The 13,537-nt window shown below is 49.8% G+C and overlaps 1 protein-coding gene across 1 annotated transcript in view; it reads right to left on the bottom strand.

Moving 5' to 3' along the window:
• Positions 1 to 13,537, bottom strand: part of LOC311147574 (caM kinase-like vesicle-associated protein) — a gene marked incomplete at both ends in the record, with an annotated part of 46,238 nt that overhangs the window by 17,421 nt on the left and 15,280 nt on the right. The window lies entirely within an intron of this gene.

Below are 13,537 nucleotides of genomic sequence, written 5' to 3'. Positions count from 1 at the left end.
GTTTCAACATCTTCAGAAGAGACAGGAATGCCCATGGAGAAGATGTTGCTGTGTATGTTCAGATTCATATTCCTGTAAATCTCATGTTAAATACTGTTGAAGTAATATGGCTACAGGTTAATCTGCCTCACCTAAAGCCCATTCTGGTGGGAAGCTGCTATAGACCACCAAGTGCTAAGAGTCAGTATCTGGATAATACTGTATGTGTGAAATGCTTGATAATGTATGTGATATCAACAGAGGTATATTTTCTGGGTGACCTAAATATTGACTGGCTGTCATCAAGCTGCCCACTCAAGAGAAAGCTTCAAACTGTAACCAGTGCCGGCAACCTACCAGGGTATTTACAAACAGCACAGGAATGAAATCATCAACATGTATTGATCACATCTTTACTATGTCACGATCGTCTTGAAAAGAAGCGGGCCAAGGCGCAGCGTGAGATGCGTACATATTTATTTTTCTTGTACACCACAGCGAAACAAAACAACAAACGAAACGTGAAGTCCTTCGATACAAACACAAATCAAAAGGAACAAGAAACCACACCAAACGAATGCCTTACAGCTACCTAAGTATGGCTCCCAATCAGAGACAACGAGCAACAGCCGTCTCTGATTGGGAGCCACCCTGGCCAACATAGAAACACAAAACTAGAACCTAACACCCTGGCTCAACATACGAGAGTCCCCAGAGCCAGGCAGTCCCCCACCCAAAGGCGCGGACTCCGGCCGCGCCAACCAAACACAACAGGGGAGGGACCGGGTGGGCACTCCGCCTCGGCGGTGGATCCGGCTCCGGGCATGACTCCCACTCCCTCTCTAACCCCCCAAAGCGCCCCTGATCCGGTCTGGCCCTGCTGGCCGGAGCTGGACTGAACACTGGTGGAGCGGAATGCTCTAGCTCCGGAGTGGAGCAGCTGACCGGTGCCGGACCAGGCACCGGTGGAACAGGCACGGGCTGTGCCGGACTGACGACGCGCACCACAGGCTTGGTGCGGGGAGCAGGGACGGGCCGGACCGGGCTGACGACGCGCACCATTGGCTTGGTGCGGGGAGCAGGGACGGGCCGAACCGGGCTGATGAAGCGCACCACTTGCTTGGTGCGGGGAGCAGGAACAGGCCGGACCGGGCTGACGACGCGCACCATTGACTTGGTGCGGGGAGCAGGGACGGGCCGAACCGGGTTGACGAAGCGCACCATTGGCTTGGTGCGGGGAGCAGGGACGGGCCGAACCGGGCTGATGAAGTGCCCCACTTGCTTGGTGCGGGGCGCAGGAACAGGCCGGACCGGGCTGACGACGCGCACCATTGGCTTGGTGCGGGGAGCAGGGACGGGCCGAACCGGGCTGACGAAGCGCACCACTGGCTTGGTGCGGGGAGCAGGAACAGGCCGGACTGGGCTGGCGACGCGCACCATAGGCTTGGTGCGGGGAGCAGGAACAGGCCGAACCGGGCTGGCGACGCGCACCACAGGCTTGGCGCGAGGGACAGGAACAGGCCGGACCGGGCTGGCGACGCGCACCACAGGCTCGGTGCGAGAGGCAGGAACAGACCGAACCGTACTGGGAACACACGCCACTGGCCCTACGCGGGGATCAGGAACGGGCCGGACCGGACTGGCAACACACCCCAGTACCTCTCGCCGTGCCTCTACATACTCCTTCCCCCTGGTGTCCAGTAACTCCCGTAACCTGGCGGCCTCCTCTGCCAACCCTCTGAACCACTCTATCCCGTACTCCTGCTGCCCCGTCGTCCACGGCGTGAGCCCCCCCCTAAAAATGTTCTGGGCTTGTCTCTCCCCCGTGGACCAGGCCCCCATGGTTCTCGTCCAATTCTCTCTCCACTGCTCCCAATTCCAACCTTTCTCCTCATCACGCTGCTTGACCCAGTCGTGGTGGTTTCTTCTGTCACGATCGTCTTGAAAAGAAGCGGGCCAAGGCGCAGCGTGAGATGCGTACATATTTATTTTCTTGTACACCACAGCGAAACAAAACAACAAACGAAACGTGAAGTCCTTCGATACAAACACAAATCAAAAGGAACAAGAAACCACACCAAACGAATGCCTTACAGCTACCTAAGTATGGCTCCCAATCAGAGACAACGAGCAACAGCCGTCTCTGATTGGGAGCCACCCTGGCCAACATAGAAACACAAAACTAGAACCTAACACCCTGGCTCAACATACGAGAGTCCCCAGAGCCAGGGCGTGACATACTAATGCTGCAGAATCTGCTCTAAAGCACTGTCCAAATCCATTGGATGTAGTGATCATAATATAGTAGCCATATCTAGGAAAATCAAAGTTCCAAAGGCTGGGCCTAATATAGTGTATAAGAGGTCATACAATACGTTTAGTAATGATTCTTATGTTGAAGATGTAGATAATATTTGCTGGTCTGTGGTGTGTAATGAGGTCTGTGGTGTGTAATGAGGAGCAACCAGATGCTGCACTGGACACATTGATGAAATTGCTTATTCCAGTTACTAATAAGCATGCACCCATTAAGAAAATAACTGTAAAAGCTGTTAAATTCACATGGATTGATGAGGAATTGAAAAAATGTATGGTCAAATCAAATCAAATCAAATTTTATTGGTCACATGCGCCGAATACAACAGGTGCAGACATTACAGTGAAATGCTTACTTACAGCCCTTAACCAACAGTGCATTTATTTTAAACAAAAAAAGTAAGAATAAAACAACAACAAAAAAGTGTTGAGAAAAAAAGAGCAGAAGTAAAATAAAGTGACAGTAGGGAGGCTATATATACAGTAAAATAAAGTCACAGTAGGGAGGCTATATATACAGGGGGGTACCGTTGCATAGTCAATGTGCGGGGGCACCGGCTAGTTGAGGTAGTTGAGGTAATATGTACATGTGGGTAGAGTTAAAGTGACTATGCATAAATACTTAACAGAGTAGCAGCAGCGTAAAAAGGATGGGGTGGGGGGGCAGTGCAAATAGTCCGGGTAGCCATGATTAGCTGTTCAGGAGTCTTATGGCTTGGGGGTAGAAGCTGTTGAGAAGTCTTTTGGACCTAGACTTGGCACTCCGGTACCGCTTGCCGTGCGGTAGCAGAGAGAACAGTCTATGACTAGGGTGGCTGGAGTCTTTGACAATTTTGAGGGCCTTCCTCTGACACCGCCTGGTATAGAGGTCCTGGATGGCAGGGAGCTTTGCCCCAGTGATGTACTGGGCCGTACGCACTACCCTCTGTAGTGCCTTGCGGTCAGAGGCCAAGCAGTTGCCATACCAGGCGGTGATGCAACCAGTCAGGATGCTCTCGATGGTGCAGCTGTAGAATTTTGTGAGGATCTGAGGACCCATGCCAAATCTTTTTAGTCTCCTGAGGGGGAATAGGCTTTGTCGTGCCCTCTTCACGACTGTCTTGGTGTGTTTGGACCATGATAGTTCGTTGGTGATGTGGACACCAAGGAACTTGAAGCTCTCAACCTGTTCCACTACAGCCCCGTCGATGAGAATGGGGGCGTGCTCAGTCCTCTTTTTTTTCCTGTAGTCCACAATCATCTCCTTTGTCTTGGTCACGTTGAGGGAGAGGTTGTTGTCCTGGCACCACACGGCCAGATCTCTGACCTCCTCCCTATAGGCTGTCTCATCGTTGTCGGTGATCAGGCCTACCACTGTTGTGTCGTCGGCAAACTTAATGATGGTGTTGGAGTCGTGCCTGGCCATGCAGCCATGCAGTCATGTAGTCGGATCCTTACAAGGCACCCGGATCTGCGCCCACGATATCTCCGTCTCTTCCTCACGCGAATGACGGGGATCTGGGCCTTGTTGGGTGTCTGTAGAATATCCTTCGCGAACGCCTCGTTGAAGAAAAAGTATTCGTCCAATGCGAGGTGAGTAATCGCTGTCCTGATATCCAGAAGCTCTCTTTGGTTATAAGAGACGATGGCAGAAACATTATGTACAAAATAAATTACAAATAACGCGGAAAAACACACATAATAGTACAATTGGTTAGAGGGCTGTAAAACGGCAGCCATCTTCTTCCGGCGCTGTTCCTGTTCCTATGGTTGAGAGGGATGAGGCAAAAGGAATGGCAAACATACTGTAAATTGAGAAATCATGTGACTAAATCGAACAACAAGAAGAAACTGTCCTATGAAACAAAGATAAATGACATAAAGAATGATAGTAAAAAGCGTTGGAGCACCTTAAATGAAATTCTGGGTAAAAAGGCAAATTCAGCTCCATCATTCATTGAATCAGATGGCTCATTCATCACAAAACCCACTGATATTGCCAACTACTTTAATGATTTTTTCATAGGCAAGGATAGCAAACTTAGGCATGACATGCCAACAAAAAATTCTGAACCTGTGACACATCCATGCATAACTGACCAAATTATGAAAGACAAGCGTTGTAATTTTGAATTCCGTAAAATGAACGTGGAAGAGGTGAAAAATTATTGTTGTTTTTAAACAATGACAAGCCACCTGGGTCTGACAACTTGGATGGGAAAATTACTGAGGATGATAGTGGACGATATTGCCACTCCTATTTGCCATCTCTTCAATCTAAGCCTACAGGAAAGTGTGTGCCCTCAGGCCTGGAGGGAAGCAAAAGTCATTCCGTTACCCAAGAATAGCAAAGCCCCCTTTACTGGCTCAAACAGCCAACCAATCAGCCTGTTTCCAACCCGTAGTAAACTTTTGGAAAAATATGTGTTTGACCAGATAAAATGCTATTTCACAGTAAACAAATTAACAACAGATTTTCAGCACGTTTATAGGGAAGGGCATTCAACATGCATTTACACAAATGGCTGATGATTGGCTGAGAGAAATCGATAATAAAAATATGGTGGGAGCTGTTTTGTTAGACTTCAGTGCAGCTTTTGACATTATCGATCATAATCTGCTTCGGAAAAAACTTATGTGTTATGGCTTTACACCCCCTGCTATATTGTGGATAAAGAGTTACTTGTCTAACAGAACACAGAGGGTGTTCTTTAATTGAAGCCTCTCCAACATAATCCAGGTAGAGTCAGTCATTCCCCAGGGCAGCTGTCTAGGCCCCTTTCTTTTTTCAATCTTTACTAATGACCTGCCACTGTCTCTGAGTAAAGCCTGAGTGTCTATTTATGCGGATGACTCAACACTAGACACGTCAGTTACTACAGCAAGTGAAATCACTTTAACACTTAACAAAGAGCTGCAGTCAGTTTCAGAATGGGTGTCAAGGAATAAGTTAGTCCTAAATATTTCAAAAACTAAAAGCATTGTATTTGGGACAAATCATTCACTAAACCTCAACTAAATCTTGTAATTAATAATGTGGAAATTGCAAAAGTTGAGGAGACTAAACTGCTTGGAGTAACCCTGGATTGTAAACTGTCATGGTTAAAATATATTGATACAACAGTAGCTAAGATGGGGAGAAGTCTGTCCATAATAAAGCGCTGCTCTGCCTTCTTAACATCACAATCATCAAGGCAGGTCCTACAGGCCCTAGTTTTGTTGCACCTAGACTACTGTTCAGTCGTGTGGTCAGGTACCACAAAGAGGGACTTACATTAGGCCCAGAACAGTGCATAACTGCTGGCCCTTTAATGTGCACGGAGAACTAACATTCATATGCATGTCAATCTCTCCTGGCTCAAAGTAGAGGAGAGATTGACTTCATCACTACTTGTTTTTGTGAGAGGTATTGACATGTTGAATGCACCGAGGTGTCTGTTTAAACTAATAGCACACAGCTCAGACACCCATGCATGCCCCACAAGACATGCCACCAGAGGTCTCTTCACAGTCCCCAAGTCCAGAACAGACTATGGGAGGCGCACAGTACTACATAGAGCCATGACTACATGGAACTCTATTCCACATCAGGTAACTGACGCAAGCAGTAAAATCAGATTTAAAAAACAGGTAAGAATACACCTTATGGAACAGTGGGGACTGTGAATAGACACACACACACACAGGCACAGACACACACTTGATACCATCCGCACTCTACACACATGTACACATGGACTTTGTGTTGTAGATATGTGGTAGTAGAATAGTGGCCTGAGGGCACACACTTAATGTTTTTTAAATTGTATATAACTGCCTTAATGTTGCTGGACCTCAGGAAGAGTAGCTGCTGCCTTGGCAGGAACTAATGGGGATCCATAATAAACCCCAGGAAGAGTAGCTGCTGCTTTGGCAGGAACTAATGGGGATCCATAATAAACCCCAGGAAGAGTAGCTGCTGCCTTGGCAGGAACTAATGGGGATCCATAATAAACCCCAGGAAGAGTAGCTGCTGCCTTGGTAGGAACTAATGGGGATCCATAATAAACCCCAGGAAGAGTAGCTGCTGCCTTGGCAGGAACTAATGGGGATCCATAATAAACCCCAGGAAGAGTAGCTGCTGCCTTGGTAGGAACTAATGGGGATCCATAATAAACCCCAGGAAGAGTAGCTGCTGCCTTGGCAGGAACTAATGGGGATCCATAATAAACCCCAGGAAGAGTAGCTGCTGCCTTGGTAGGAACTAATGGGGATCCATAATAAACCCCAGGAAGAGTAGCTGCTGCCTTGGCAGGAACTAATGGGGATCCATAATAAACCCCAGGAAGAGTAGCTGCTGCCTTGGTAGGAACTAATGGGGATCCATAATAAACCCCAGGAAGAGTAGCTGCTGCCTTGGCAGGAACTAATGGGGATCCATAATAAACCCCAGGAAGAGTAGCTGCTGCCTTGGTAGGAACTAATGGGGATCCATAATAAACCCCAGGAAGAGTAGCTGCTGCCTTGGTAGGAACTAATGGGGATCCATAATAAACCCCAGGAAGAGTAGCTAATAAATACAAATAAACATTAAAATCTCCTCAATCATTATGATGAGTTATTACTGGGGACAGGACTAATCATTATGATGAGTTATTACTGGGGACAGGACTAATCATTATGATGAGTTATTACTGGGGACAGGACTAATCATTATGATGAGTTATTACTGGTGACAGGACGAGATCTCCCCAACCCCCTAAAAGTCATTTTCATTTTCGGTAATACCAATTATCCCACCGAAGACATTCTTTAAAAAAGTATGCTCGGTCATAACAGACTTTATACGGGCAAATAAAACTCATAGAATAAAAAGGAAAGTTTTACATCTTCCTGAGTCTGAGGGGGGTTTTAACCTCCCAGACTTGGGATTGTATCAACTCACCCCCCAGGGCTTTTACTTGAGACATATAGTTAAATGCACTAAACAGGAACAATGGGTACATATTGAAGATGCTCATCCCCAGAATATTTTCACGTGTCTGTTTTCAAAGGAAGGAGCTAAGAACATTAACAACTTAATTGTTAAGAAAACTATAACAATATGGAAGAAAATGAAACGTATTCTACAAGAACCGATATCACTCCCTGAAAACACACCCCTATGGAACAATCCTTGGATAGCGTTTCAGAATTCCCTGATAGATTGGTCCTCATGGAACACTAATGGCATAGAAACCGTAACTGACTTGGTAACAGGAAACACAATTATGTCCATGACAGAATTAAAAAGCAATATTGGACTGACCAATGTAGATATTTTCAAATGCACGCAATTTAAAAGTTTTATCACAATTTCGATCTGAAATCTTTTGGATATCAGAGCAATGTTGAGGGAATTCTATTTGAGTCAGAAAAGGATACTTATATGATAGCTAAGATATATAACAGCCTATCGAACTGACAACCTCTTAGAAAACATATAAATTACAGTTAACGAAAATGTACGCTTCGTTCAGTATAAACTCATGTATAGACTTTATTACGCAAGAGACAAAATGAACAAATTCTACAGCACAACGGCAGAGTCATGTCTTAAGTGTAAAACTAACAGTGACTCAATCATTCATGCCTTCTGGGAACGCTATAAAGTCCAACATTTGGGGACAGGGTTAGAAAAGTTGGCTGTCAGAAGTTTTACAATATAAATGTTGTTTTAATCCGTCTATCCGCATATTTCAAGACATGGCATATTTTTTATTTTTATTTTTATTTAACCTTTATTTAACCAGGTAAGCCAGTTGAGAACAAGTTCTCATTTACAACTGCGACCTGGCCAAGATAAAGCAAAGCAGTGCGATAAAAACAACAACACAGAGTTACATATGGGGTAAAACAATATGAGGGTGTGATGAGATACCCAATGGGTTGGACTGTACTTTTTTTCATCAATCATTTAGAAAAAACTTTTGCTTAACATTTTACTGCAGTGGGCTAAATGAGGGTCACAGTGTTTCTTGGTAGTCTTAAACAAATCTACTTTGAAACAAAGGTATCCACCTCACAGACATGGTTTAGGGCTTAAAGAAAAAGAAGGCACCTGTACCATGTCAGATATAGAGTTGAAATGTATTCAATATTGAGTTTGCATCCCAATATTACACCTCATATACATCACAGAAGACTGAAATATAACAAAACCGTTTGATCTTCGGCAAAAAATAAATATCGCTTATTAGTTATGAAATTATGAAAGATATTAATAACATTCCACCCAGGAGGCCACTAGAGGGCGCTTTGGTCATTTGACTGCAGGAAAGGGCTACAAACTGGAAATTAAATGACCCTCCATCCTTAAGACTGTCAGAGTGGTGTGTGTAGGTGAGTGGAAGGAATCAAGCGCAGGACCCAGGATGACTTCAACCGTCTTTAGTAATGTTCCCAAAGCAACGAGAACAAGGAGTAGCCAACCCAACCGGGTGGCGCACACAATTACGCACAAAACACACAGTGCGTCAAAACAAGAAAAGCGCACACAGTGCGAGCTCTCGGGAAAACACAACGAGAGAAATAATCCGAACTTCACAGAGGCAGGCTGACAATGAACAATCACGCATAACACCTGACCCAAACACACGAACTAAATAAGGGAAACAATTAATACACAAATAAGGGACAGGTGTTATGAAACAGACAAAACCAAAAGAACATGAAACATAGAACGGTGGCAGCTAGTACTCCGGAGACGACGACCGCCGAAGCCTGCCCGAACAAGGAAGAGGAGCAGCCTCGGCCGAAACCGTGACAGTACCCCCCCCTTGACGCGCGGCTCCAGCCGTGCGCCGACCCGGAGCTCGGGGACGACCCGGACGACGCGGAGCAGGGCGCGCAGGATGACCCCGATGGAAATCGGTCAGTAGGGACTGGTCTAAGACGTCCCTCCTTGGCACCCAGCACCGCTCCTCCGGGCCGTACCCCTCCCACTCCACGAGATATTGAAGACCCCCCATCCGGCGTCTAGAATCCAGGATGGACCTCACGGTGTACGCCGGAGCCCCCTCGATGTCCAACGGGGGCGGAGGAGTCTCCTCAATCTCAAAGTCCTGGAGTGGACCAGCTACCACCGGCCTGAGGAGAGACACATGGAACGAGGGGTTAATATTTTTGTAATCAACAGGTAGTTCTAACCTATAACTCACCTCGTTCAATCTCCTCAGGACTTTAAATGGCCCCACAAACCGCCGACCCAGCTTCCGGCAGGGCAGGCGGAGGGGCAGGTTTCTGGTTGAGAGCCAGACTCGATCTCCAGGTGCGTACACTGGCCCCTCACTGCGGTGTAGGTCGGCGCTCGTCTTCTGTCGACGTATGGCACGCTGCAGATGGACGTGTGCAGCGTCCCACGTCTCCTCCGAGCGCCGCACCCACTCATCCACAGCGGGGGCCTCGATCTGGCTCTCATGCCATGGTGCCAGAACCGGCTGGTACCCTAATACACACTGAAAAGGGGTTAGTTGGGTGGAGGAGTGGCGAAGAGAGTTCTGTGCCATCTCGGCCCAGGGCACATATCTCGCCCACTCCTCCGGCCGGCCCTGACAGTATGACCTCAGAAACCTACCCACATCCTGGTTGACACGTTCAACCTGCCCATTACTCTCCGGGTGGTACCCCGAGGTAAGGCTTACCGAAACCCCCAACCGTTCCATAAATGCTCTCCACACCCTAGAGGTGAACTGGGGGCCTCGGTCAGACACTATATCCTCGGGTACCCCGTAATGCCGGAAGACATGGGTGAACAGAGCCTCAGCGGTCTGTAGGGCAGTGGGTAGACCCGGCATGGGAAGGAGACGACAGGCCTTAGAGAACCGATCCACAACGACCAGGATGGTAGTATTCCCCTGTGAGGGGGGGAGGTCGGTAACAAAATCCACCGAGAGGTGGGACCAGGGTCGTTGTGGAATAGGCAGGGGTTGTAACTTACCCCTGGGCAAATGTCTGGGCGCCTTACACTGGGCACACACCGAACAGGAGGAGACATAAATCCTCACATCCCTAGCTAACGTTGGCCACCAGTACTTCGTGCTAAGGCAGTGCACTGTCCGGCCGATACCCGGATGGCCAGAGGAGGGGGACGTATGAGCCCAACAAATGAGGCGATCGCGTACCTCGAGCGGAACGTACGTCCGACCCACAGGACACTGTGGAGGACTCGGGTCGGTGCGTAACGCCCGCTCGATCTCACCATCAACCTCCCACACCACCGGAGCAACCAGACAAGACTCCGGTAGTATGGGCGTGGACTCAACTGACCTCTCCTCTGCGTCATACCGCCGAGACAGAGCATCTGCCTTCCCGTTCTGGGACCCAGGGATGTATGTGATCTTAAACACAAACCGGGCTAGGAACATAGTCCAACGAGCCTGGCGAGGATTCAGTCTCCTAGCTGCCCGGATGTACTCCAGGTTACGATGGTCAGTTAGAATGAGGAAAGGGTGTTGAGCCCCCTCGAGCCAATGCCGCCACACCTTTAGGGCCTGTACCACGGCTAACAGCTCCCTGTCTCCTACGTCATAATTCCGCTCCGCCGGACTGAGCTTCTTAGAGTAGAACGCACAGGGACGGAGTTTAGGTGGAGTGCCAGAACGCTGGGAAAGAACGGCCCCTATCCCGGCCTCTGACGCGTCCACCTCTACTTGGAACGGTAAAGAAGGATCCGGATGCGCCAGCACCGGCGCCGAGGTAAACAGGTCCTTTAGTCTCCCAAATGCCCTGTCCGCCTCAGCTGACCACCGCAAGCGCACCGGACCCCCCTTTAACAGAGACGTTATGGGAGCTGCCACCTGTCCAAAACCCCGGATAAACCTCCGGTAATAATTCGCAAAACCCAAGAACCGTTGCACCTCCTTCACAGTGGTTGGGGTCTGCCAATTACGCACAGCTGACGCCCGGTCTACCTCCATCTTCACCCCTGACGCAGACAACTGGTAACCCAGAAAGGAGACCGACTTCTGGAAAAACAGACATTTCTCTGCCTTGACATATAGGTCATGCTCCAACAGCCTCCTCAATACTCGGCGCACCAGGGCTACATGCTCAGCACGGGTAGGACTATACACCAGAATGTCGTCGATGTACACAACTACTCCCTGTCCCTGCATGTCCCGGAAAATCTCATCGACGAAGGATTGGAAGACTGAGGGAGCATTCATCAACCCATATGGCATGACTAGATACTCGTAGTGTCCGGAAGTCGTGCTAAACGCTGTCTTCCATTCATCGCCCGCTCGAATGCGTACCAAGTTATATGCGCTCCTAAGATCCAATTTTGTAAAGAACCGCGCACCGTGCAGTGACTCCGTCATAGTCGCAATCAGAGGAAGTGGATAGCTGTACTTCACTGTGATCTGATTGAGACCGCGGTAATCAATACACGGGCGCAGACCTCCATCCTTTTTCTTTACAAAAAAGAAACTTGAGGAAGCGGGTGAAACGGAGGGCCGTATGTATCCCTGTCTCAGAGACTCAGAGATGTATGTCTCCATAGCCTTTCTCTCCTCTTGAGACAAGGGATACACATGGCTCCGCGGGAGAGCTGCTCCTGACTGGAGATCTATCGCACAATCCCCCCGTCTATGAGGCGGCAGCTGCGCCGCCCGAGTCTTACTGAACGCCAGTGCCAAATCCTCATACTCGGGGGGAATCTGCAGTGCTGGCATTAGATTCGGACTCTCCACCGAGGTCGCCCCTATGGAAACACCCAGACACCGCCCCTCACATTGAGCAGACCACCCTTTAAGAGCTTTCTCTCGCCACCTAATAATAGGGTCATGAGTCATCAACCAGGGAAGACCCAGCACTACCGGATACGCAGGAGAGTCAATCAGATAGAGCTGAATTCTCTCCTCATGACCCTCCTGCGCCGTCATCTGAATGGGTGCTGTGACTTCCCTAATCAACCCAGACCCTAACGGACGGCTATCTAGGGCATGGACGGGGAAAGGTTTATCCACTGGAAGGAGGGGAATCCCTAACTCTATACAGAACTGGCGATCTACAAAATTCCCAGCTGCGCCTGAATCTACCAGCGCCTTATGCTGGGAACGAGGTGCAACCTGTGGGAAACAAACAGGCAAGGTTAGGTGCACGACAGAAAGCTCTGGGTAAGCAGGGCGCCTACTCACCTGGGGGGACCCCCCAATGCGTGACCTGCCATCTCCCTCACTGGAGGACCCGCCCCAACACCTAGCCGCGGTGTGTCCTCCACGACCACAGTTGGTGCAAGGGCCGGGTCCCCTCGGGCTCCTCCTCCTCCGTTCCCTAGCGCCAGCACCTCCGAGCTCCATAGGGCTCGGCTCGGAGGTGCTGGAGAGTGGAATGGGCGAACCCCCCCCTCCGGGACGCCCACGGGTGGCGAGCAGGGTATCCAGCCGGATGGCCATGTCGACCAGCTGGTCGAACGTCAACGACGTGTCCCTGCACGCCAACTCTCGCTGGACGTCCTCCCGGAGGCTGCAGCGGAAATGGTCGATAAGGGCCCGCTCATTCCACCCTGCATCAGCCGCTAGGGTCCGGAACTCTAAGGCAAAGTCCTGGGCGCCCCTCATCCCCTGTCGGAGGTAGAACAGACGTTCCCCCGCCGCCTTCCCTTCCGGTGGATGGTCGAACACAGCACGGAAGCGGCGGGAGAACTCCGCATAGTTCGTAGTAGCGGCGTCCATTCTCCTCCACTCGGCGTTGGCCCACTCCAACGCCTTGCCGGTGAGACAGGAGATGAGGGCTGAGACGCTCTCGTGTCCCGAGGGCGCCGGGTGGACGGTGGCGAGGTAGAGCTCCACCTGCAGCAGGAATCCTTGACACCCGGCAGTGGAGCCGTCGTACGCCCTCGGGAGCGAGAGCCGAATCCCACTAGGTTCCGGAGATGAGACGGGGGGGCTGACCGATGGGGCTGGTTCGGTTGGTGGAGGTGTGGGAACCCCGCTGGTCTCCCATCGGTGCAGAGTATTCATCACTCCCTCCAGGGCGTGACAGACCTGATTGATGCGGTCCTCCTGACCACGAAGACGTTCTGCCATCTCGGCTGTCGGCGTGGTCGCTCCTGCTGATTCCATGATTGATGCGTGATTCTGTCAGAGTGGTGTGTGTAGGTGAGTGGAAGGAATCAAGCGCAGGACCCAGGATGACTTCAACCGTCTTTAGTAATGTTCCCAAAGCAACGAGAACAAGGAGTAGCCAACCCAACCGGGTGGCGCACACAATTACGCACAAAACACACAGTGCGTCAAAACAA

Source organism: Coregonus lavaretus, assembly GCF_964263955.1.
Source record: "Coregonus lavaretus genome assembly, chromosome: 20".
Lineage (NCBI taxonomy): Eukaryota > Metazoa > Chordata > Actinopteri > Salmoniformes > Salmonidae > Coregonus > Coregonus lavaretus.
The sequence above is the reverse complement of the archived record's forward strand: the minus strand, read 5'-3'. Positions and strand labels throughout refer to the sequence as shown.